Here is a 24,349-nt window from a genome sequence, read left to right on the forward strand (position 1 = left end):
TGTAGAAAAATGGAAAGGAATGGAATTGGGCAGTTGTAGGAGAGAGATGACAAGTCATCTACTATGTCAGAGGAAGGTGCTGCCTCTGCATGTTGGAGCGTCATGTGGTTCAGGTTTGAAATCCAAAGCTGATCATTTTTCTTTATGTATAACATCCATCCATGAAGGGGTCAAACAGCATTCATGTAATGATCCTCTCAAAATTTCAGTGGAATAAGGAGTAGGCTGGGATTGTAATTTATAGAACAGGATGGGGCAGCAATTGCTGGAAAGTGCTAGAAAAGCTGCAGCATCCCTTGTGAGGGATTTGGTACAATCAGCAGGCAAGACCAGACAGCAAGGTTGCATAAGGAAGCCAAGATGCTAGGTGAAGAGAGTCCAAAAGTGTCATCAGAGCTGGGGATTGAATGATGTCAAGATGGCCAACCTGCCTGTTTTATGTGAAATAGAGAGGTATATCAGAAGTAAATTATCTCCCCCAAACTGAAAAAAATCACTAATTTTTCCAACTTGATACATTTTTCACTGGGTTCCTTTGTGTTCCATTTCATCCGTTGTGTTATTTGATATATTTGAAATAGAAAATATTTTAATTTTGTTGTTTAATAAAGGGATAATGGCAATTTTAAATGCAATTCAAATTTATTTGCTTAATGTAAATAATTGTTGTATTCATTTAAATAAGACAATGAAGGAAGTTGGGACAGTGTCCTTTGAGTTACCTGGTATTCGATAGGAATTTCAATGTACTCAGGAAGGAAAAGTATCATTTTAAATGATCTCTCCTAAAGCAAGACAGATACAATTATTCTACAGCATTTGCATGAACAAAGTTATTAGCAGTAGATAGATTGTTAAATAGATTACTAGATAATTAATTATTAACAGCTTGAGAATTGTTTTATTCTCTCATGGTTCCTTTCATCTATACATGTGTGATGATGGAAAGGAATGTCTCATTATATTAATCACTTGCATGTATTGAGTAATGATCTGTTTCAGGCACCATGCTGAATTCTTTATATGCATCATCCATGTATATTTTAGATAACTCATTTTCTGGTAGGTCTTGTCCCCCCTCCCACTCTTTGGCAGAAAAACAAAACATGAGCATGGAGCTTAGTAAAATTAACCTATGGAGACCACACACCTACAGAGTGGCTGAGGGTGAATTTGAATCTAATGTAGTCTGGCTTCACAGTGTATGAGTTTATTCACAGCTTCATGATTGCTCTTGGCTTTGCCTGGCCTCTTTGAAGCTGGGAAGAGCAGAGTGGAGGTCTTAGTTCCTGCTAGATGACAGAGTGCACTTGCTCTGGTCAGAGCAGTGAGTGAAAAAGATTCTGAGATGTTGTGCCCAGGCAGTACTGCAGATTCTACAGTGGTGCCTGCCTTGGTCTCGAGGATGAGACACCACCCCAGTGTGATATCACATCCAGGATAAAGTCAGGAAAGATGAACACTCTGGCTGTGTGGTCACAGGTCTGTTAAGGAAAGTGGAAAGGAAAATCCTGATCAATGATTTCTCAGTATGCTTCTAGGTACCATGAAGTGAAGGAGGCACTTGGGTCTCTAGGCACTTTAACATAGCAGCTCAGTCACAAAAGACTACCCTTGTTGGTGTGGGGACTTTTGCATTGCTTACCTTCATTTCCTCATCTGAGGAGCCTGGGAGAGGAGTCTGAGAGGATGGAATTGATCCTCTAGGAGATGAAGCACCTTTGGAGGACCTTCAGTCATCTGCTAACATTCCTAACTATCTACTACTCTGGACAATGTGGTACGGATTGCAGAGACATGCAGTTCGGGGGAATCTATTGCATTGATTGACTACTTGGGTGAACTGCAACCAGAATCCAGACCAGAGGTGGATGGAGAAGAGCAGACAGATTTGAGGGTGGTTTGGGACTTGAAGTAAGTTTTAAGAGCTGAGGGCAAAAAGATATGCAGGATTTAATTTTCCAGACTTATCTTTCTTTAATCCGTCTTCCATTCTGAAGCCAGAATGATGTTTAAAATGCGAATCAATAGGCGATTCATGATTCAACTCACTTGCAGAATAAAAGCCCACCTGTTCAGGAGACCCTGGTCAGGCTCCCAGGGCCTGGGTCCCGTCTACCTGTTCTACCCTGCTCTCCTGCCATAGACCCGGAGTTTCATTAAGTGGACCCCTTTTGCTTTTCTATTCTATATGTGTTTCACAGGTATATTCCTACAGCAGCAGTAACTTTCATATTCCATATCACACATGGTAAAATCTCTACTTCCCCTGGAGAGCGCCTTAAACAGTACCTCCTCCAGGAAGCCATTCTTTTTAAATTTTTTTCATTTTTACAGACTGCATTTTGATTCAGTGTACACAAATGGGGTACATCATTTCATTTCTATGGTTGTGCATGATGTAGATCCACATGCATTTCAGATAGAGTACTAATCTCCAAAATTTATAAAGAACTTACAAAACTTTACACCAAAAATACAAAGAACCCAATCAACAAATGGACCAAGGAACTGAACAGATGCTTTACAGAAGAAGGTATACAGGTGATTAATAAATATATGAAAAAGTGTTCAACATCTCTAGTAATAGAGAAATGCAAATTAAAACAACTCTAAGATTTCATCTTACTCCAATTAGAATGGCTATTATCAAGAACACAAACAATAATAGATGTTGGCGTGGATGTGGGGAAAAAGGCACACTTGTACATTGCTGGTGGAGTTGCAAATTGGTGCAGCCACTCTGGAAAGCAGTGTGGAGAATCCTCAGAAAACTTGGAATGGACCCTCCTTTTGACCCAGTTATCCCACTCCTCAGTTTATGCCCAAAGGACTTAAAATCAGCATACTACAGTGATGCAGTCACATCAATGTTTATAGCAGTGCAATTCACAATAGCTAGATTGTGAAACCAACCTAGATGCCATTCAATAGATGAATAGGTAAGGAAGCCATTCTTGATCTTCCCATTTTATGCAACAAAAATGGACATGTCATTGTCATGATTTCTGATGTAATCTTTAAAAATGCAAATTTACCGTGGTTCTTTCCTGGCTTAAAACATTCACTTGTTACCCTTTTTGAAGCAGGTGGAGTAGGACTTTGCCTTATATGAAAAGCAACCTCATAAAATATAGTAAATTCTTGGATAACATGACATATATCAATGACATTCTATCTAAAGAATGTGAGTAGAGAGACAACAAAATAGAGTTTTTATGGCAGTAAACATTTGAGGTTGCATAGAAAAAAAGTGTTTTGTTTACACTGGATTCTTAAAGTTAAGAAATTTGGAAGACTATTTCAATATAAATATATCAGGCATCCAGTGATAACTGTAAGAAAAATACATCATTCAAAATCAGCAAGGTAAATCTAACATTTTGGGGGCAGGCATACATAAAAAGTCTGGCAAACAAGAATAGCAGGAGGTCATGGAAGTTGCCTACAGCAGGAGAGCATTAGCAGGGGGAGAAAAAATAAAGTCCTTATTAGTAAGAAAACAGCAGGCAAATTAGTGTTTCATAATTATATTCATTTTTATATAAGATAAACAAATTTTCTTGAGCTGATTGAGATTTGTTTTTCTGTTATTGGAAAAATATAATTTCTCTACTTCTCCAGCTAGAGCGAAGGTGCATTTTTCTTTTCTTTCCTTTTTGCCTGGAGTAATGGTGCCAAAGCTCACCAGCGCAGCGTGGGGTCCAACGTGCCCTGCATACCTTTCAGTCCACAGGGTTTTCTCACTGAGCTGGTTCCTTGTACAATGACTTCTCATAATTTATGTAAATTGGTTTTAAATGAGAATGTTTAACTAAAAGATTTGATCTTCCCATCATGACAGCTGTTATAAATATGGGTGTCCAGGCTATGTCATCTTCTTTCTTATAATTTATTTACTTTTCAGATTTATTATTATATTTTTAATATCTTCCTGAAATGAAGGTATGCATTTGAAATTTTCATGAAAACTTTTGGGCTAATAAATAGGGTGAAGTTATGGAAATGAGCATTGAACTATAAATTATGAAGCCTATGCTCTGATCCCAGCTCTTTCAACTTGAATTGGAACATTAAGCAGCTAAACTCCCTGGGCCTCACTTTCCTTACTTGTCATTGAGGTATCAAAAGGTAATGTCTGCATTAGTTTGCAAAGCACAGTAGCACTATTTTGTCTCTGGGTTCCACATCCATTGATTCAGGAAACTGTAGAACAAAAATACTTAAAAATATTTTTATCTATACTGAACGCATGAAGATTATTTTTCTCATAATTATCCTCTGAACAAAGTGTACCAGCGGATGTGTGTAGACTGTATGCATACACTTTGCCATTTTTATTAATTAATTAATTTTGGGAGGTGCGTACTGGAGATTGAACTCAGGGGCACTTGACCACTGAGCCCTATTTTGTATTTTATTTAGAGACAGGGTCTTACTGAGTTGCTTAGTGCCTTGCTTTTGCTGAGGCTGGCTTTGAACTCATGATCCTCTTGCCTTTGCCTCCCGAGCTGCTGGGATTACAGGCATGCGCCACTGCATCTGGCTATACTCTGCCATTTTATATAAGGCTCTTGCGTATCTGTAGATTTTGGTACTCTGCGAGTCCTAGAACCAATCTCCTGTGGATTCTGAGGGACAATCATGCTGTGTGATTTAGGCCACAAAATCTATTATTTCACAGTTCTGTAGGCCATGGGTAGAAAATCCAGGTGTTGGTAGGGTTGGTTCCTCCTCAGGGCCATGAGGGAGGGATCTTTTCTAGGTCTTTCTCAGTAGGTTATAAATTTCTTTCTCTGTTTCTTTTCTTATCATCTTCCCTCTATGTGTATCTGTCTCTGTCAAATTTCACCCCTTCATGAGACTACCATTCCTATTAGAATAAGGTCCATCCTAATGACCACCTCATTTTAACTTGATGGCTGCCATGAAAAACTCTGTATCGAAATCAGGTCAGAACCTGAGACACTGGAATTTAGGACTCTGCTATATCATTTGTGTGTGGGGGGCATGGTGGTAGTGGTGCGGGCACATTCAGCTCATAACAATGTCCAGTTTCTTTCTTTTCGACTTTAATGATCTGTCCAGGCTATATCCTTCATGTGTTGGTCAGAACCTCCTAGGTTGTTTGTGAAAGAAACATAAACACACCTGTTCCTGCACAGCAGGAAGAATTTGTTTGTTCCCAGAATCCAGGTAACATGAAGGAGAGCGAGGCCACCCAGGTCTTACATGTTGGCAGGATGTACTCTCCCTTTGTTCAGGCCTGCTTTGTTTCAACTGTGTCTTCTTCTCATCCTAGATTGGTTCCCCTCTTAACAAAAGACTTGACCTCCAGCTCCAGGAGTGGAATGAGGAGGGCGGCATGTGGATGCCTTCCATGGAGCTTAAACCATCACAGGGCTGCATCTTCAGGGACCCAGTTTGGAATCAGGTACTTACCCAGACCTGCTCCCCCAGAGGGGGCCAGGGCAGGGTGGGAGGGTGGATTTTTCCTAGAAGAACAGTGTTTTCTGGGGTGGGGAGTTTCTAGACTTTAACTACAGTAATGTCATTTAAAAATGTCTGTTTGTCCTCGTGGGTTGTGCATGTGTTTATGCAGGACTTGTTGAGTCATCTTCCGGGTGTAGATGAGGGATTTCCACACTGCCTATGAAAGCTGAAATGAACAGGGATTAAATAGCAGCCTGTTCACTGCAGAAATAAAGTGAGGTCATCAGAAAAGACAACATGAGAAAGGAAATTGCAAGGTGTGATTGGAGTGTGTGTGTGTGTGTGTGTGTGTGTGTGTGTGTGTGTGCTTGCAAATCCTGAGACAGATCCCAGGTTTGCCTCAAAAAGGGAGTCGCTCTGTCCAAGGGGCACTTCAGGACACAGGAGCAAAACACCTTGCACTGAAGGGCACACCAACCCGATCGAAGTCTGTGGAAGACCCCAGCCTAGTGGAGTTGTAGGCTGCTTCTCGAGTTGACATTGTGCTGGGTTGGATGGTATCCACCTGCCTTCCGGACTCCTCTCCACATGGTTCCTGCAAGTGTGACCTTATTTTGAAACAGGGTCTTTGCAAATGCAATCAAGTTGAAATGAGAACTACTAGAATCAGGTGGTCTCTAACCCAGGGACAGATGACTTTCTAAGAGACAGGAGAGGGCAATTTGGGCCCCCAGGTACAAGAACACCATATGATGTGAGGAGGAAACTGGTGAGATTCTGCCACCAGCCAAGGAGCACCGGGTGCTGCTGGCAGCTGATGGAAGTTGGAAAAGGCCAGGAAGGAGCCTTCCCTCCAGTCCTGGGAGGGAGCAAGATTCTGCCAACAGCTTGACCTGGGAATTCTGGCCTCCAGAATGGTGAGAGAATACGTTTCTGTACGTTCTTCCACCCGGTTTGTGGAACTTTGTTGCCACAGTCTGAGGAAGCCAGCACAGACGTCACACTGCAGTCGTGAGCAAGAGCATGAGCTAACAGCCTCCTTCAGAGGTCAGGAAGTGAGGCACTTAAACATCCAAACTCCAGGCTGAGATCCTGCTGGGCTTTGTGATGCTCCTTTATGGGGCTTGCTTTGAGGTTCTGCTCCATCACAGAGAAGATTCCTATTTTATACCTGTGTGTTGCTGGAAATCCTAACTCTTCAAGGCTGAAATCAAATACACATCGTTTAGAGAGGAAAACCTGTACTAATGGTTGTACTTATTGAAAACAACATTTCCCTTAGAGTTCCCCATAAATCATTAAATAACTCAAAGTAACACAAACCTGCATGTTCCTTCTATCCACAGCCCCCTCATATTTTTGCCCTGTAGGCTTTAGGGATTTCCTCTTTCTAGAGTATTGTCTGATTTGGACGGGAAATATCAATTTCCTCTATGGAAATTTTTCCAATTGCTTCTCCAAATGTCAGTGGTATTGGACTTTCCCTGGGAAAAAAATTGCTGTCAGGGAAGTCGTTTGCAGATCAAGTAGATAACAGAAACCAGGATGCTATTATTAGCTGTGAAGAAGGCGGTGAGTTTGCAGGTTATATAAGTGAGGGAATGGTGGCGATCTGGGAGTGAGGAGAGAAGTGGAAAATTGATCAGTGAGGAAGATGGGGCGTTTTCTCATTACCTCTTTGTCCCCCACCAAAAAAAAATAAAAGAAACAACGAAAAAGATCAATATTGAGCTCTGGTCTTCCTTTCTGTGTGACATCACTCGAATTCAACTGGACAAAGAATAATATTGTCTGTATTTAAAGTGTTTCAGCGTTGATGATAAAATCCCCAATTCAGGTCAGTGGACATGTGGAGAAGTAAAAAGTCAAGCACCTTATTCCAGAGGAGTGATTTTTATATCCCGCTCTGCTTTTGCTGTGTTATAAGATTGTAGACAGCCCTTTCTCGAGTTTCTGCGCATCTCTTCACAGTTCACAACAATCTGACTGTTGTTTTGCAATTTCTTTTCTAATTAGATTTTTTGGCATGTGCAAATGCAGAGCCGCTTTATTTCCAGTCCATTTTTTCCCCTTCACCTTTTTCTTCATTTTTATTTTATTATTATTCAGCAGCTGGTTTGGTGCTTCTCTGGTTATTTTCTAAGCTTTGGCTATGGTATACTTGGTACTTAATTTCTGGCACACTCTTTTCTGATGCTTGTCAGCTTTCATTTTACCCTCTGTGTTTTCTTAGTATATAAAGATCAACCCTTACTCATTGTGTTTTGAAGATAATGTTGGTTGCGAACCTGGAACGACTTGAATAAACTTGCAATAAATGACCCTATCCAGATGCAGAGAAGAGAATGCATGGGGTCCAGGCGATAACCAGTGCGTGGGGACAGCAGCAGCAAAGCCTGTCAGCTCCCCAGCACAAACATTGAGCACCGCCTCAGGCAACTCGGCAGAAGAGAACTTTCCCAGGAAGGAGTCTCCTCTCCATGAGCTGCCCTCAGCAGCTGCCAAACCTTCTCCCTCTGTATGCTCTCCACCTCCAATCAAGCACTGAAATTCCAAATCAACAGCCTGAAATCCTTTTCAGCAAACAGCTCCATTCCTAATCTCCTGAGAATCCAGGAAGCAAATCTCCAACGAGGACAGATTCACAGCAGCAGCCGCCTCTGAGTAAGGTTATCTTTCTTTCTTCACATCACACCGCTGAGCTTGTTCACATAATTAGAGATGAAAGGATGTGAGGCGAGGAGCCCATGGAGATGAAGCCCAGCACCTGCTCTGAATGTAGCAAAGGGTCCTAGGTGAAATCTGCTAAAGTCCTAGGACAGTGACTGGGTGTTAGTGGTGTGCAGCTAGTCATGACACCGCAATCCTCACGGCTGTTTATAGATGCCGAGTTTAGTGGCACTTTTGCCTTGGACAAATAGGTCCAGGATCTTCTAAAGGTGATGTCATGTCTTTAGGTCTGAAAATAAAATAATTTTGTGTTTTAATCTTGAAGGATCATTTAGGTTGGGTGAATAAAATTAAATCCACTGTTCACTAAATAGTAAATGGACAGGAACAGAAGAAACAAATGAAGCAATCTCTAGGTAAGGCACCTGGTCTAGACCTGCCATGGATGACCGGTCCTCCTCCATGGGCTAGGTCTAGGGTGGCAAAAAGCAGCCTCAGGTCTAGGGAGTCCTTTGAACTTCTCAGCAATGACTTCCAACCCAATCTTGAGGTGGCCCTATTAAACATCCGTCATATCAGACCAAGCCTTTGTTCTGAAGCTTCCTGTGGCTTCCCATTCTACTCTGAATGGAACTACAGCCCTCCGATGACCCACATCGTGACCCAATGACTTCAAGTCATCTTGCTCCATCCCACCTCTCTCCTTCCTTTAGATTGTCCCAGCTATACTGACCTTGTTCTTCTTTAAACACACAAAGAGCGTTCCCACCTCAGGGCCCCTGTGACTGCTGTTCCCTTGATCCAGAAGATTCCACCCCCATATATCCAGCCTGCCTCCTTCTCACTTTCTGTGAATCTACTTACGAATCAGAGGCTTTCTCTGGCAATCTGATCTGAATTACTCTTTATTGCTTGTCCTCTTTATCCTCCACTTTGATTTTCTTTACAGTTATTTTTCTCTCCCTGGTATAGACCACATAAGTGGGTTTCCTCTTTCTCTTCTTAATTAGAAGCAAGCTCCATGAGGACAAAGGCTTTTTTTTGTTGACGGGCTGACACATAATCACCCTGGTAAACAGGATTTGGGGTCACCGCCAATGTTGCTGTTACATGGTGAAGAGACTTTGCAGATGGAGTTAAGGTTTTTAATCAGTTAGCTTTGATGTGGGAGAGTTATCTGGATTATTTTTCATTCTCCAAAGTGGAAAAATGGAAGTAGAATGTCTGGGAGTCAGAGGGAGGGTGTGCCCAGGGAACCACACAGAGATGCCGGGTTGTTGGCTTTGCAATGGAGGATGGAGCCACTAGCCAGGTGCACTTTGGAAGTAGGAGCAGCCCTCAGCTGAGTCAGCAAGGCAATGGAGACCCCGTCCCTAGAGCCACGAAGAACTGAATTCTGCCAACAACTTCACTGAACAGAGAAAGCCGGTTCTTTCCCAGAGCCTACAGAAGAATGCAGCCTCTGGGTACTGATTTTTACCCTGTGCAACTCCAAGCAGAAACCTAACTGAACTCATCAGACTCTTACTTGATAATAACTATGAGGTAATAAGTTTGAACTGTATTAATCTTGATAAAAATGAAGAAAAATTAGAGAAGCATAAAGTAAATTGCCTGAAGAATATTTGGGGTTTTGAGAGTTAATATCCAGAAGAGTAAGAATTAAATGGTTACTTAAGCTATCCATTATTATGTGGACAAAGTACAAGGTATAGACTGAAATGCTATGAAATCAAAAGGTTTTTAAAAAGAGGTTGCCCCCAGCAACTTGGGAGCCCGAGGAAGGAGGATCTTGAGTTCAAAATCAGCCTCAGCAATTTATTGAGGCCTTTAGCAACTTAGCAAGGCTCTGTCTCAAAGTAAATAAAAAGAGGTGAGGAGTTGGGGACTCAGTGGTTAAGCTCCTGGGTTCAATTCCCAGCACCAAAAAGAAAAAAAAAAAAAAAGAGTCAATTCTTAGAAGATGTTGGTTAGTGTTTTAAGTCTCAAGTTCATTGTTCACAGGCTCCATGATCTTGAACAAGTCACTTAAAATGGAGATAATGACAATATCTAACTCTAGAGGGTTGTGAAGATCCAAAGAGACATTGTATAATACAAATGTTTTGCAAATGATAAAATAAACCTTCAACCATGAGTTGTTAAAATATGATAACTCAATTCTCTTGGAAGTACTGGAACTGTTATCTTTAGAAGGGTTCTTCTGTTCTGGTAATTCTGAGACAAGTTTATTTTTCAGAAATGCGTTTTTCTGCTAAACACATTGGTATGATACTCACGCATATGAAACAATGTGCTTTTGCATTATATGCATACTTAAAATGGGAATATTCTCACTTCATGATTAATATGAGGGTGAGAAGCTAGCTCAAAATATTTATGGCATGTTTAGGGCTGATTAATCTTATGATCTCACAAACCTGATCTATTTCACAGCTTCTGAGCTAAAATAGGAGGTACATTATTGTGCTATAAAGGTCTTGGAATGAAATCTTCTCTCATCTTCATGCTTGTGTATGAACAGGCCTCAGAAATGTCATTTTGCTGGCTGAGCTGCAGCTTAGACTCTGCTCTCTGTGCATTGGTGTGGGGAGCTAGGGTGTGTGTGGGGGTTGTTTAGCATTTTCCCCAACTTCCTGGGTACACTGGCTGTGGAAGATAGGTGGAGAGAGGGCGATGGGCACGTGGAGTGAATAGCATGGCCTCTTGTTCCAAACTTGCCCCACGATTTCAGAGTGACTGGAGTTGTGAGGGTCCAAAGCTGCTGGTACAAAATAGAGGAGGCAGTTTTTCTCGTCACACCTAAAGGGGACACTGGTGCTTGAGAAATCTCTAAAGGCCAAACATAGCAAGAAGGTGGGTCACAGGGACCCCCACACATGGCTGGTAGGACCAGATCCCAAGAGCAGTCTGCTGCCTGGTGAAATGGTGATCACTATTATCCCTTGGTGGCACCCTGACTTCCGGCCCTATCCCACTCCGTATGTAGCTACAGAGACCTTCTCGATGTGGTGGGAGAAGATGAAAGTAGCTTAGTGTTGGAAGCTTGGAGAATGCTAAGTAAAACAGGAGGGGCACATGCCATGGAATGCCACAAGCTATCTGCAGTCATGAATGCATGTGTGAGGAAGGGCCATAGATCCAGCACACAGGGACATCAACGCTGTGGAACTTGTCAGCAAAACGAGAGGCAGAGAGGTATATTTGGCCTTGGGTTATTTTGTTATAAGTAAGTCATTTATTTTTAAATGATCTACCTGTCTCCATTATGTTTATTTATATGATTATCTCCACTTGTTTATTGAGTCTGGATGGAGTTTAAAAGGCAGCAATAAGAAGATTCAAAAGGTGCCAGAATGATGGTAGGTCCTACTGACATCTCATTGGAATCTGTGATTTCGTCATATGGCGGTGAGCACCTGACCGAGTATTACCTGAAGAGCATTGATGGTATATATGAAATGCTTAATTAAAACTTGCCAGCAATTGGGGGGAATCTTTGCAAACACAGGGGGATTTAAAAGGAAAGAAGTGTTCTGTTTTCTAGGCTCCTTCTCAGAGGTCCATCCTCTCCTGGTGCTTATGCGAAGGTTGGCCTCCATCTTTTATTCTTTATATCTTCTTTGGCTTCCTGGGGCCAGTGCATTTAGGAAAATCAGAAGCCATGTCCATCTACCTAGCTTGCTTAATTCGGGTTTTATTTCTGCCCAGTCAAGAGATTCTTAGACATACAGGAAGTTGACTAGAGTCGGATAATTATTTATGCTCTGTAGACCTCAGTTTTTCTGCCAGTCACCTCAGGTGCTTCCCTTTCTGTGACAGGCAGACTCCTACCTCCCTAGATGTTCACATTCGAATCTGCTGACCCTGTGAATGTGCCGCCTTACATGACAACGGAGAACGGAAGTGTTAAAATGATGGAATTAAGGTTGTTAATTGGCTGACTTTAGATAGGGAGACTATCCTGGATGAATCGGGTGGCTCTGTGTCACTGTAAGGGTCCTTAAAAGTGGAGCAGGGAAGCAGAGCTCAGAATCACAGGAGCCACGACTATGGGTTGATGGTCCTGGAGATGCAACAGGACTTCGATGGGAACAGGGACCATGAGCCAAGGAATGTGGACAGCCTCTCAGAGAGACTCAGAAGGCAAGGGCGCACATTCAGGTGCAGCTGCCAGCAGGGAGCGTTGGCCTGGGGTGGGGATTTCTTTTTTTTTTTTTTGTTCAGTGACATGTGTGTTGGAGATCTAATGTGCAGAACTGTGAGAGAATAAAATCTGTTGTCCTTTAAGCTACTAAGTTGGTGGTAACTTATCATGGCGGAAGGAGAAAATTAATGTCCCCTCCCTGTGTTGTTGATTTATTATTATTATTATTATTATTATTATTATTATTCAGGGCATTCAATGATATAATCTTAAATTTAACCTGACCACACCTGCTGAGGACATTATTTCTCTCTTTTGTAGAGTTCACTTGTTTGTTGAAATCATTAATTTTTGGATTCAAAAGGCAGATTTTGGACTAAACGATTAGAAAACTTAGAGTCCTTATTCATTCCACAAAATGAGGAAGAAAATCAATATAAAATATTAATATTTTATGGAAGGAAAAAGACCCTCAGGCTATTCTTAGTAATTAGAAAAAAACTTTGAAGAGAATTAACTTTTTATTTTTAGTTTGTATTCCAAAGTCTGAGACCTAACTGGGATAATTTTGTCCAAGATTATATAGTAACTATAATGAGTAATGTTTGGTACCTTATGAAAGTTTTGGGAATGAAAGTATCAGACAAATTGGTAATAACAGTATAGACTAATTACGTAGAATGATGTTTTTAGAGTATGGAATGTCTAAAGAAGACAAAGTGAGCTTCCCAAGAAATGCCTCCCGTTGTGAATGCTTTTCTAAGTGTGATAGTTTTTCATTAATTGGACAGTGTGTGGATTTGTGCATGATAATGAAAGTTTAGGACCAGGAAAGTGAAATACTTCATGAAGTGAATGCTGTGTCAACCTAACAACATGGATGTGAGGATTTGGTCCACCCTGTGCCCTACAGTCATCCCACATGACAAAACCAGAGTGCTCCCAAGAGCAGACCTGAATAGCCAGAACCCGAGGCTCCCAGGAGCAAGCAAAGACCTTCCTAAGTGTGACTGAAGTACACACGCCTGAAGGAAAGCCTAGAAACCACCCAGATGCCTAAATCTTTTGAGAAACTAGAAAACAAAATGTGATACAAGTAAGGTGGAGGAACCAGGCACTGAAGTGCTGAGAATTTTTCTGGAAGATTTGCAACTATTTTTAGGAAGCAGTTTAAGTGTGTTTACTATACTGAACCATGGTTAATTTAATAACGTGTGACCTTCCTGCTTAAAACTAAAGGGGACGTTTGTAGTTCAACTTCACATATTAGCAAGCCAATTATATGGTTTTCAGAATGTTTCTCCAAAAAAAAAAAAAAAAAAAAAGGAAAGAAAACATGTATTTTTTCTTCTACTTCTCCAAGGTTTTCATTCTTCAAAAGGCATCCATGCAAATTCCAAAATGGAGAATGATACATTTAATGTAAAGGAATCTCAGTGTTTACTTGGGGGTCAATCATTTTGAATACTCCTCCGTACCACTTGTAAATTCGTTGGAATATTTAAGAATCGTATGGCTGACGTGAGACTAATATGTTAGCATCATTCATTCTCCTAAGAAAATGAAACTCACAGACATCTTTATACTGATTGGATTTCTTATAAACACTTATAGGACCTGGTGTGGTGGCGTTATGTAGTAACATAAGAGTCTTAACCATGGAATGAACTAACATGATTCTGCAGTAATGTTCAACGTGGAAGAAGTATATCAAATAAGCTTAGTTGAACTGTCAAGTTTAGGTGAAGTATTGAGGAGATTTACATAAATCTGCATATATGTAATATTTCCCCCAACTAACTCCACAGAGTTGAATCTGTTCTGTCTTCTACTTTTAACATGGCTAGTGAAGAGGACTTGGAATGTACTGATTAATCCAAATGATGCATAAGTATGTAACTTTATTTGTCTAATTGATTTCACCTTGTTCTCTCTGATTCTTTTTAAAAAATGTCTGATCTTTCCTATCAAAGGTGTCTCAGACTCTCTTGTTTTAAAATTTAATCGCCTTGAGTTAATTATTCAGTATTTTAGGACGTTTAGGCAATCAATAGCATATGATGTGGGTGGACGTGGAGGGTGGCTGGTTCAGTGGCTCTTCTGAGTGTCCTACTGCCAGCTGCTTTTCTCATCTTTGTCAGGGGCCAGTTTCCTGTGTGAATTCAGCTCGCATCTTGCCCCCATTGGTCTGCTGGTTCCTCTACGATCCCCATTCCATTCTGGGCTTACATGGCTTTCCTCTGGCCCTCTGCACTGATTTCCTTCTGTTCTTACAATGGGTGACCAGTCGACACCCTCCACAGCAGTTTACTTCCTCTCGGGGACATTTAGTGACATACCATGTGTGGATGTACTTAGATGCAGCCACTTGGCTCACCAGGCTCTGCCCTGTTGTATGCAGTGCTGCGCTGACCATAGCGACTCCCAGCAGTCCTGGGCTCTTCCAGGGTCTCCTAGGAGACATACAGTTGATTTTCCAGACTGTGTCCAGGGAAATAAGAAACTGTCTTCTTATCTAGGATTTCCACCCACACAAATGCTACCTGAGAGATCTCTGTTACATTCTGTTTTCTGAGATTCAAAGTCTTACCTTATGTCTCTCTCTCTTTCATGCCCCCCTGTCTGACCCTACAGTGGCCAGAAAAAATTCTTCCTGTAGGGTGCAAACTTTCTTTATCTCTGATATCTTTATGTCTCTTCCTAGAACTTACACTGTGCTCACAAGTGAAGACTTAGCTCTTAATATAAAACATACATTTTTTTTTTTTGCTGTTATATAATCGTCCCACATGCCCACAATACAGCCAGATTTTCAACTCACAGTTTTATAAGAGAATGTAAGGATATTTAATGAGACTTCCAAGCTGAGTGAGGTTCCTTTTATTCTAGGCTGTTCCCAAAGAAGTGAGGAGAGAAAGTGGGTGATAGAGGGTCCAGATTTGTGCTCTTCCAAAAAGGTAGGAAGGAGAAAAAATTCTTCACCCTTTTCAGATATCTTCTTAGAGTCAAACTTGGGTTTTTTCACAAACAGGGACCATCGACTGTTTACTATATCTTCAAAGTTCAATGAGAGAGGAGAGAAAGTGCTTTTGCATGTACCCTGTGAAGGGAGGGTCTATGGCCCTAGTGTGGGGAATCTGACCAAGGGTCCAAGCTGGTTTCTGTTCCCTGGAGCCTAACTTGACAGTGGGCAAGTGACACCTGTTCTGGTGTCACCCTGTGCACATCACTGTGTAGTCTGAGAGGCAGCACCAGGCAGAAGCTAAGATGTGAGGAAGAGACCTGGAGAGAGGAAGCTGGAGACATGTTTGCAGGAGGAGGGGTCATGGTCCTCAGGGTACCTGAGTCAGCCTGCAGATGAGCTTTGGAGGTCTGTGGGACCGAGGGGGAGAAATGTTCTGAGTACTTACAGGAATGGATGTGGAGCGTATACTTTTATCAGACAATAAAATAAATGAACCATGTTGGAGGGAGGAATCCCTGGGTGAAGTACATACATTGTCAAGTGTTTCCACCATCATGTGGAGAGTGGAGGCGATGAATTACTCCCCATCTTATGCATGGGCACTAAAGATCCCGTCTGCAAGGAACGGAGTACCTGATTTACCCCTCCTAGCAGGGACTATTTACCTCAAGTCCTTGAACTTCAAGGGGACCCATCTCTGTAGCCAGGGTGACATTGTGTATGAAATTGTGTGTATGCATCTTGGTGCATTTTATCTCAGGAGAGATTCTGGAGCTTTCAGCAGATTCTGAAGAGTCTCTGAGTCCAAAACATTAAGGACCATCAGATTAAAGGAAATGTTACCCTCTCATCTTAATGCATTAAAACCCTTTTCCTATTCCCGCAAATTCTGGTCAAAGAGCAGTACCACTGATCACAGAGTTCATTTCTATTTCCATGAATCCTTTTCATGATAAAACTCATGCAAAAATGTCCACTAGAAATAGAACAACAAATACAACATTGAAAGAGGACAAAGGCTTGCCTTGGGCCTCTTGTGAACATTCTCTTAGGGGCTTTTCTAAAAATAAGCCAGGAATCACAGGCATCTTTAAATCATCGGAATTCCTCAGAGAGAATTCAGCTTTGGAAATTCATTTTTGAGCTGAGAGGTGTGGATGAGGATGACCAGTAGCTTATGATAAATAACTTACTGTAAAGGGCAAGTTTCAGTGAGGAATTAACGATTTATCCTCAGGAGGCCTTTATTTACCATTAAAAGCTGAGTGCCTTTTGCTGTTATCAGGCAGATAGTTACAGGGAAATTGATTCTCCTCGCAGAATTTCCCGATGGCCCCAATAAACCACCATGTGCTCCTGGCCTTTCCTTCCTAGGTTTCCGAGCTGCTCTGCGGTGGTCAGCACTGTTCTCTCCGCAGCAATTAGCGGTAATAAGTAGGAGTTGCACAATTGATGGTGTAATACGCCCGGACGGTGTGGAAGCAGCAGTTATGAAATGCTTCACCGGCTAGAGCTCTTGTACTCTGTGCCTTCCTCCCATCAATTTCCCAGGCAGCAGAGCCTAATGAAGGCACAAAGCAGGTGGGCAGGGACAGGAGGAGCGGAGAGGCAGAGCTTTCCGTCCTAGTCTACAGGACCCGGCTGCACTTAGCACGACTGCTGTGGATTCCCTCTTCCATCTCCCCAGTTGGTGCCTCTCCTCCAAGGAGCCTGAAGAGGTTGGAGGAAGAGTGTGCAAAGCACGGAGGTCGGGGGTGTGCATGATCTTGTCCTCTATCTCTTTCTGATATCCCCGTTTTGATTCTATCATTTCTTTATGCCTTCCTTCGTAGAGTTCCCATCTCTCTGCTCCCTACCCTTCGATTCCGGCGTGTTGCCAACTTTTCCCATTCCGAGCTAGGTTGTGTTATGTTCTGAGCTATGTTAAACTGATATTTGAACTATGCTAAATGGATCATTTCAACAGCCCCACCATATCTGATTCTGGCCTGATGTTTGCTGGCTCTCTTCAGAAAGCTGAGGTTTTTGCTTTTTAGCATTCCCAGTGATTCTTTGGGTTGTTGAAAGGCAGACCTGAAACTCTGGGTAAGGGAACCCCGGTCAATCAGCTAGTTGTGATGGGCTGGTGAGGTGTGGGGGGCGGGGGCGTGTTCTGTAGTCCTTTAGGGAGTCTGTGTCCCCGTGCAGTGAATTCCACAAGCTCTTGTCAGTAAGAGAAGTAAATTCACAAAATTGCAGGGGGCCTTTGGCCTAAGCCCTCTTCCCCGCAGGAATTTTTGACTCAGCCTTGTCCACAGCCAGCCTCCAGGAGTTCGCTCATTAAAGCTGGGCTTGGTTTCCTTCCGCTTCCGCGGGGACTTCTGGTGATCTTGGTGCTCTATTCCACCTGTCTCCACATCTCCTGATGATGTGGTGTCATGTCGGGGGACCTCATTCTTCTGATGAAGAGCTGAAGATTTTTCAGTTTATGAAGAGTTTTACTTGTTCAAATGGAATGGCAATGTCCTGCTCCTTGCACGTTCATCACACACTGGAAAACAATCTCTATCAGAGGTGTAAGGATTTTTAACTCATTGTTTTATGAAATGATTTCGGAAATCTCTGCTATAAAGGATCTTCTCTCGGCACTCTCACCAACTCATGGTTTGACTACTTAAGATATGCAATGGTTGCCAAAATTATGTCTCTGACTCTGGCTTCCCTACATTGCTTTATGTTTTCATGCCCATCTTCCTGCTAGGTTGATAAAGTTGGATAAACAAACCTTAGACTCAAGTGTCCAAAACTGAAGTCAATAGCTCCTTGCCCCTATCCCAGGACCTTCATTTGCTTCCTGTCCTTCCAACAGTATTTATACTCTCCATTACTGGCACTGACATTTACCCAGTTCCCAAGTCAAGAAAATGACAATCTGCCTTCCCAGAATGCTAATTTCCCACTATCCCACCGTCCGTCAATCAACATGCGGGGCTGCCATTCCTGGGGCTTCTCAGATGCGTTCGGCCACTGCCAGAGGATAGCCATGGTTTTAGTCCAGACCATGCAGACTCATTCCTGGGTGTGATAAAAGTCCTTAAAGGGCTCTGCATACCTTCAAAATCTCTCTGCAGGCATCTCTTGAACACATGTTGAACCCACATTCTATTTTGTTTCTTTTTGGTACCAGGGATTGAACTCAGGGGCACTCAACCACTGAGCCATAACCCCAGTTCTTTTTTGTATTTTATTTGAGGTCTCACTGAGTTGCTTAGGGCCTTGCTGTCGCTGAAGCTGGCTTTGAACTCGTGATCCTCCTGCCTCAGCCTCCAGAGCTGCTGGGATTACAGACTTGCACCCCCGCACCTGTCTGAACCCACGCCCTCAAGACCAAGTTTTCTCCCATTTATAAAAGGTTTTTTTGAGTCATTACAGAGGCCAGCAAGCAAAGGACCAGGTCCTGGGACAAATTCTGTAACTCCCGGCAGTGGTCTGGACGGCAGATGGAAAGACGCCTGCCAGATCTAAGAGCAAAGAGCACTTTTCAGTGAACACTTGGGAAGGAAGGATCAACTGTGCACGTGGACTCTGCATCAGCTGCAGACGAGAGGGCGAGACGGAGGAAGCTTTGGGAGAGGAGGGGCAGTCTGGCGAGGTGCTTCTTGCTTCTGAGTGCATGGCTTGCTGGTCTCCACGTAAACATGAGAAGATCGGCCTCCAGGGGAGTCAGGTAGTTTTAACACACGAGCAGGAAAGTGCAAGAGCCTCTTGTTGGTTTCAACCCATAGCCGTCAACTGATAAGTTCCCTTCACTCCCACCACTTCTGTCTTTCTAGTTAAATTAAGACATCTCAGAATTTGTCTTTGATCACAGAATGCACAGTCTCTTCTTCATAGCGGAATCCAGCATAAGCCCCGGAGGTTGACGCAATGATAGATATTTAAAATTTTTTTTTTCATACATGTACATAGGGTAATAATGTCTGTCTCATTCTACCATCCTTCCCATCCCCACCACCCCTTCCCTCCCCTCACTCTCTTCTGCACAATACAGAGTTCCTTCATTCTTCCCTATCCACCCCCCATTGTGGATAAGCATTCGCTTATCAGAGAAAACATTTGGACTTTGGTTTTGGGGGTCTGGCTTATTTCACTTAGCATGATATTTTCCAGTTCCATCTATTTACCTGCAAATGCCATAATTTCATTCTTCTTTAAGGCTAAGTAATATTCCATTGTGTATATGTACCACATTTTCTTTATCCATTCAGCTGTTGAAGGGCATGGAAGCTGATTCCATAACTTAACTATTGTGAATTGAGCTGCTATAAATGTCGATATGGCTGCCTCACTGTAGTATGCTGGTTTTGAGTCCTTTGGGTATAAACTGAGGAGTGGATAGCTGAGTCAAATGGTGGATTCATTCCAAATTTTCTTAGGCATCTCCATACTGCTTTCTATAATGGTTGCACAGACTTTGCAGTCCCACCAGCAATGTATGAGTGTGTCTTTTCCCTGACAGCCTCACCAACATTAATTGTTGTTTGTATTCTTGATAATTGCCATTCTGACTGCAGTGAGATGAAATCTTAGATTAGTTTTGATTTGCATTTCTCTAATTGCAAGAGATGATGAACATTTTTTCATGTTCGTTGATTGATTGTATTTCTTCTGTGAAGTATTTGTTCAGTTCCTTTGCCCATTTTTTGATGGGATTATTTGGTTTTTTGGTGTTCAGTTTTTTGAGTTCTTTATATATCCTGGAGATTAGTGCTCTATCTGAGGTGCATATGGTAAAGATTTTTTTCTCATTCTGTAGACTCTCTCTTCATGTTATTGAATGCTTCTTTTGCTGAGAAGAAACTTTTTAGTTTGAATCCTTCCCATTTATTGATTCTTAATTTTACTTCTTGTACTTTGGGAATCTTGTTAAGGACGTCAGGTCCTAAGCTGACAAGATGTAGATTTGGGCCTACACTTTCTTCTATTAGGGGCAGAGTCTCTGTTATAGTGCCTAAGTCTTTGATCCACTTTGAGTTGATTTTTATGCAGGGTGAGAGATAAAGGTTTAATTTCATTTTGGTGCATTTGGATTTCCAGTTTTTCCAGCACCATTTGTTGAATAGGTTGTATTTTTTCCAATGTATATTTTTGGCACCTTTATCTAGTATGAGATAACTGTATTTGTGTGGGTTTGTCTCTGTGTCTTCTATTTTGTATCTTTGGTCTACCTGTCTACTTTGGTGCCAATACCATGCTGTTTTCGTTACTATTGCTCTGTAGTACACTTGAAGTTCTGATATTGTGATACCTTCTGTTTCACTCTTCTTGCTAATGATTGCCTTGGCTATTCTGCATCTCTTATTTTTTCCAAATGAATTTCATGAGTGCTTTTTCTATTTCTATGAAGAATGTCATTGGGATTTTAATTGGAATTGCATTGAATTTGTATAGTACCTTTGATAGAATGGCCATTTTGACAATATTAATTCTGCCAATCCAAGAACATGGGAGATCTTTCCATCTCCTAAGGTCTTCCTCAATTTCTTTCTTTAGTGTTCTGTAGTTTTCATTGTAGAGGTCTTTTATCTCTTTTGTTAGATTGATTCCCAAGTATTTTCTTTCTTTTTTTTTTTTTTTTGAGACTACTGTGAATGGGGTAGTTTTCCTAATTTTTCTTGCAGTGGATTTATTGCTTATGTATAGAAATGAATAAGTGATTTATGGGTATTGATTGATTTTGTATTCTGCTACTTTGCTGAATTAATTTGTGAGTTCTAGAAGTTTTATGGTGGAATTTTTTTGTTCATGTTAATGTTAGAAATTCTTCAGTGATTAACTTTTTTTCCCTTTTTATAATTTTATTTTTTAAATTTAGATTCACTGTACACAAATGGGGCACAGCTTTCGTTTCTCTGGTTGTACAGGAAGTAGTGTCACACCATTTGTGTAATGGTACATAGGGTAATGATATTTGTCTCATTCTATTATCTTTCCTTACCCCCAGCCCCTCCCCACCCCTCGTTTTCCTCTATACAATCCATCCTTCCTCCATTCTTGCATCCCCACCCCCTGTTATGTATCATTATCCACTTATCAGAGAAATCATTCAGCCTTTGGTTTTTTTGGGATTGGCTTATTTCACATAGCATGATATTCTCCAACTCCATCCACTTACCTGTAAATGCCATAATTTTATTCATCTTTTAGGCTGAGTAATATTCCATTGTATATATATATATATATATATATATATATATATATGTATATATATACCACATTTTCTTTATCCATTCATCTATTGAAGGGTATCTAGGTTAGTTCCACAATCTAGTTATTGTGAATTGAGCTGCTATAAACAATGATGTGGCTGCATCACTGTAGTATGCTGATTTTGAGTCCTTTAATATAGGCCTAGGAGTGGGTCAAAAGGTGGGTTCATTCCAAGATTTCTAAGAAATCACCACACTGCTTTCCAGAGTGACTGTACCAATATGCAATCCTACCAGCAATGTATGAGTGTACCTTTTCCTCCACATCCTCGCCAATTGTTGCTTGTATTCTTGATAATCGCCATTCTGATTGGAGTGAGATGAAATCCTCAGGTAGTTTTGATTTGCATTTCTCATATTACTAGAGATGTTGAACATTTTTTCATATATCTGTAGATTGCTTGCAGATCTTCACTGTGAAGTGTCTGCTCATTTCCTTAGTCCATTTATTGACTGATTATTTGTAGTCTTGGTGTAAGGTGTTTTGAGTTCTTTATAGATTCTGGAGATTAATACTCTATCTGAGGTGTGTGTGGCATAGATTTTCTTCCACTCTGTAGGCTCTCTCCACATTGTTAATTGTTTCCTTTGCTGAGAAAAATCTTTTTAGTTTGACTCTATCCCATTTATTGATTCTTGCTTTTATTTCTTGCAATATGGCGGTCTTGTAAAGGAAGTCTGGTCCTCAACCAACATGATGAAGATTTTGACCTACTTTTTCTTCTGTTAGGTGCAGGGTCTCTGGTCTAATTTCTGGGTTCTTGATTCATTTTGAGTTGAGTTTTATGCAGGGTGAGTGATAGGGGTTCAGTTTCATTTTGCTGCATATGAATTTCCAGTTTTCCCAGCACCATTTGTTGAAGAGGCTATCTTTTCTCCATTGTACATTTTTAGCACCTTTGTCTAGTATGAGATAACTGTATTTATGTGGGTTTGTCTCTATGTCCTCTATTCTTAATATTGGTCTACCTGTCTATTTTGGTGCCAGTACCGTGCTGTTTTTGTTATTATTGTTCTGTAGTGTAGTTGAAGTTCTGGTATTGTGATACCTCCGGCTTCCCTCTTCCTGCCAAGTATTGCTCTGACTATTCTGGGTCTCTTATTTTTCCAAATGAATCTCATGATTGCTTTCTCTATTTCTATGAAGTACATCATTGGGATTTTAATTGAAGTTGGATTGAATTCATATAGTGCTTTTGGTAGTATGGCCATTTTGACAATATTACTTCTGCCTATCCAAGAACATGGGAGACATTTCCATCTTCTAAGGTTTTCTTTAATTTATTTGTTTAGTGTCTTCTAGTTCTCATTGTAGAGGTCTTTCACCTCTTTTGTTAGATTGATTTCCAATTATTTTACTTTTCTGAGACTACTGTGAATGGGGTAGTTTTCCTATTTTCTCTTTCAGAGGATTTATCACTTTTGAATAGAAATGCATTAGATTTATGAGTGTTGATCTTATATCCTGCTACTTTACTGAATTCATTTATGAGTTCTAGAAGTTTTCTGATGGAATTTTTTGCATCCTCTCAATATAGAATCATGTTATTGGCAAATAGTGATAATTTGAGTTCTTCTTTTCCTATTTGTATTCCTTTAATTTCTTTGATCTGTCTGATTGCTCTGACTAGAGTTTCAAGGATGATGTTAAATAGAAGTGGTGAAAGAGGACATTGTAGGGGGAATGATTTCAGTTTTTCTCTATTTAAGAATGATGTTGGCCATGGGCTTAACATAGATAACCTTTACAATATTGAGGTATGTTCCTACTCTCCATATTTTTTCTAGGGTTTTGTGTATGAATTTTATCAAATGCTGTTTCTGCATCTATTGATATAATCATATGATTCTTAACTTTAAATCTGTTGATGTGGTGAATTACATTTATTGATTTCTGGATATTGAACCAACCTTGCATCCCTGGGGTGAAACCCACTTGATCGTGATGAACTTTCTTTTTAATATGTTTTTGTATGCAGTTTGCTAAAATTTTGTTAATAATTTTTGCATCTATATTCATGAGGGATAATGGTCTGAAGTTTTCTTTCCTTGATATGTCTTTGGTTTTGGTATCAGGGTGATACTAGCTTTATAGAATGAGTTTGGAATGGTTCCCTCCTCTTCTATTTCATGGAATGCTTTGAGGAGTATCGGAATGAACTCTTCTTTGAAGGTCTTGTAGAACTCAGCTGACAATCTGTCTGGCCCTGGACTTTTCTTTGTTGGTAAGCTTTTGATGACTTCTTCTATTTCATTGCTTGAAGTTGATCTGTTTAAATTGTGTATATCCTCCAGATTCTGTTTGAGTGGATCATTCTCTAGAAACCTGTCGATGTCTTCAAGATTTCTATTTTGTTGGAGTATAGATTCTCAAAATAGCTTCTAATTATGTTATGTATTTCAATAGTGTCTGTCATGATATTTCCTTTTTCATTGTGAATTTTAGTATTTTGAGTTTTCTCTCACCTTTTCTTTGTTAGTGTGGCTAAGGATTTATCAATTTTTTTTCAAAGAACAAACTTTTTGTTTTGTCAATTTTTTGAATTGTTTCTTTTGTTTCAATTTCATTGATTTCAGCACTGTTTTAATTATTTCCTTTCTTCTACTACTTATGTTGTTGATCTGTTCTTCTTTTTCTAGGGCTTTGAGCTGTAATATTAGGTTATTTGTTGATTTTTTCTTCTTTTATTGAATGTGCTCCATGCAATGAATTTTCTTCTTAGTACTGCTTTCATAGTCTCCCAGAGATTTTGATATGTTGTATTGTTGTTCTCATTTACCTCTAAGAATTTTTTATCTCCTCCATGATGTAAAGATAGGACATTTAAATAATGTGAAGTGAACTTCCATCTTATCTTTCATTTCTGCTATCCATGTATTTTGAAT

Source organism: Sciurus carolinensis, chromosome 15 (genome assembly GCF_902686445.1).
Source record: "Sciurus carolinensis chromosome 15, mSciCar1.2, whole genome shotgun sequence".
Taxonomy (NCBI): Eukaryota; Metazoa; Chordata; class Mammalia; order Rodentia; family Sciuridae; genus Sciurus; species Sciurus carolinensis.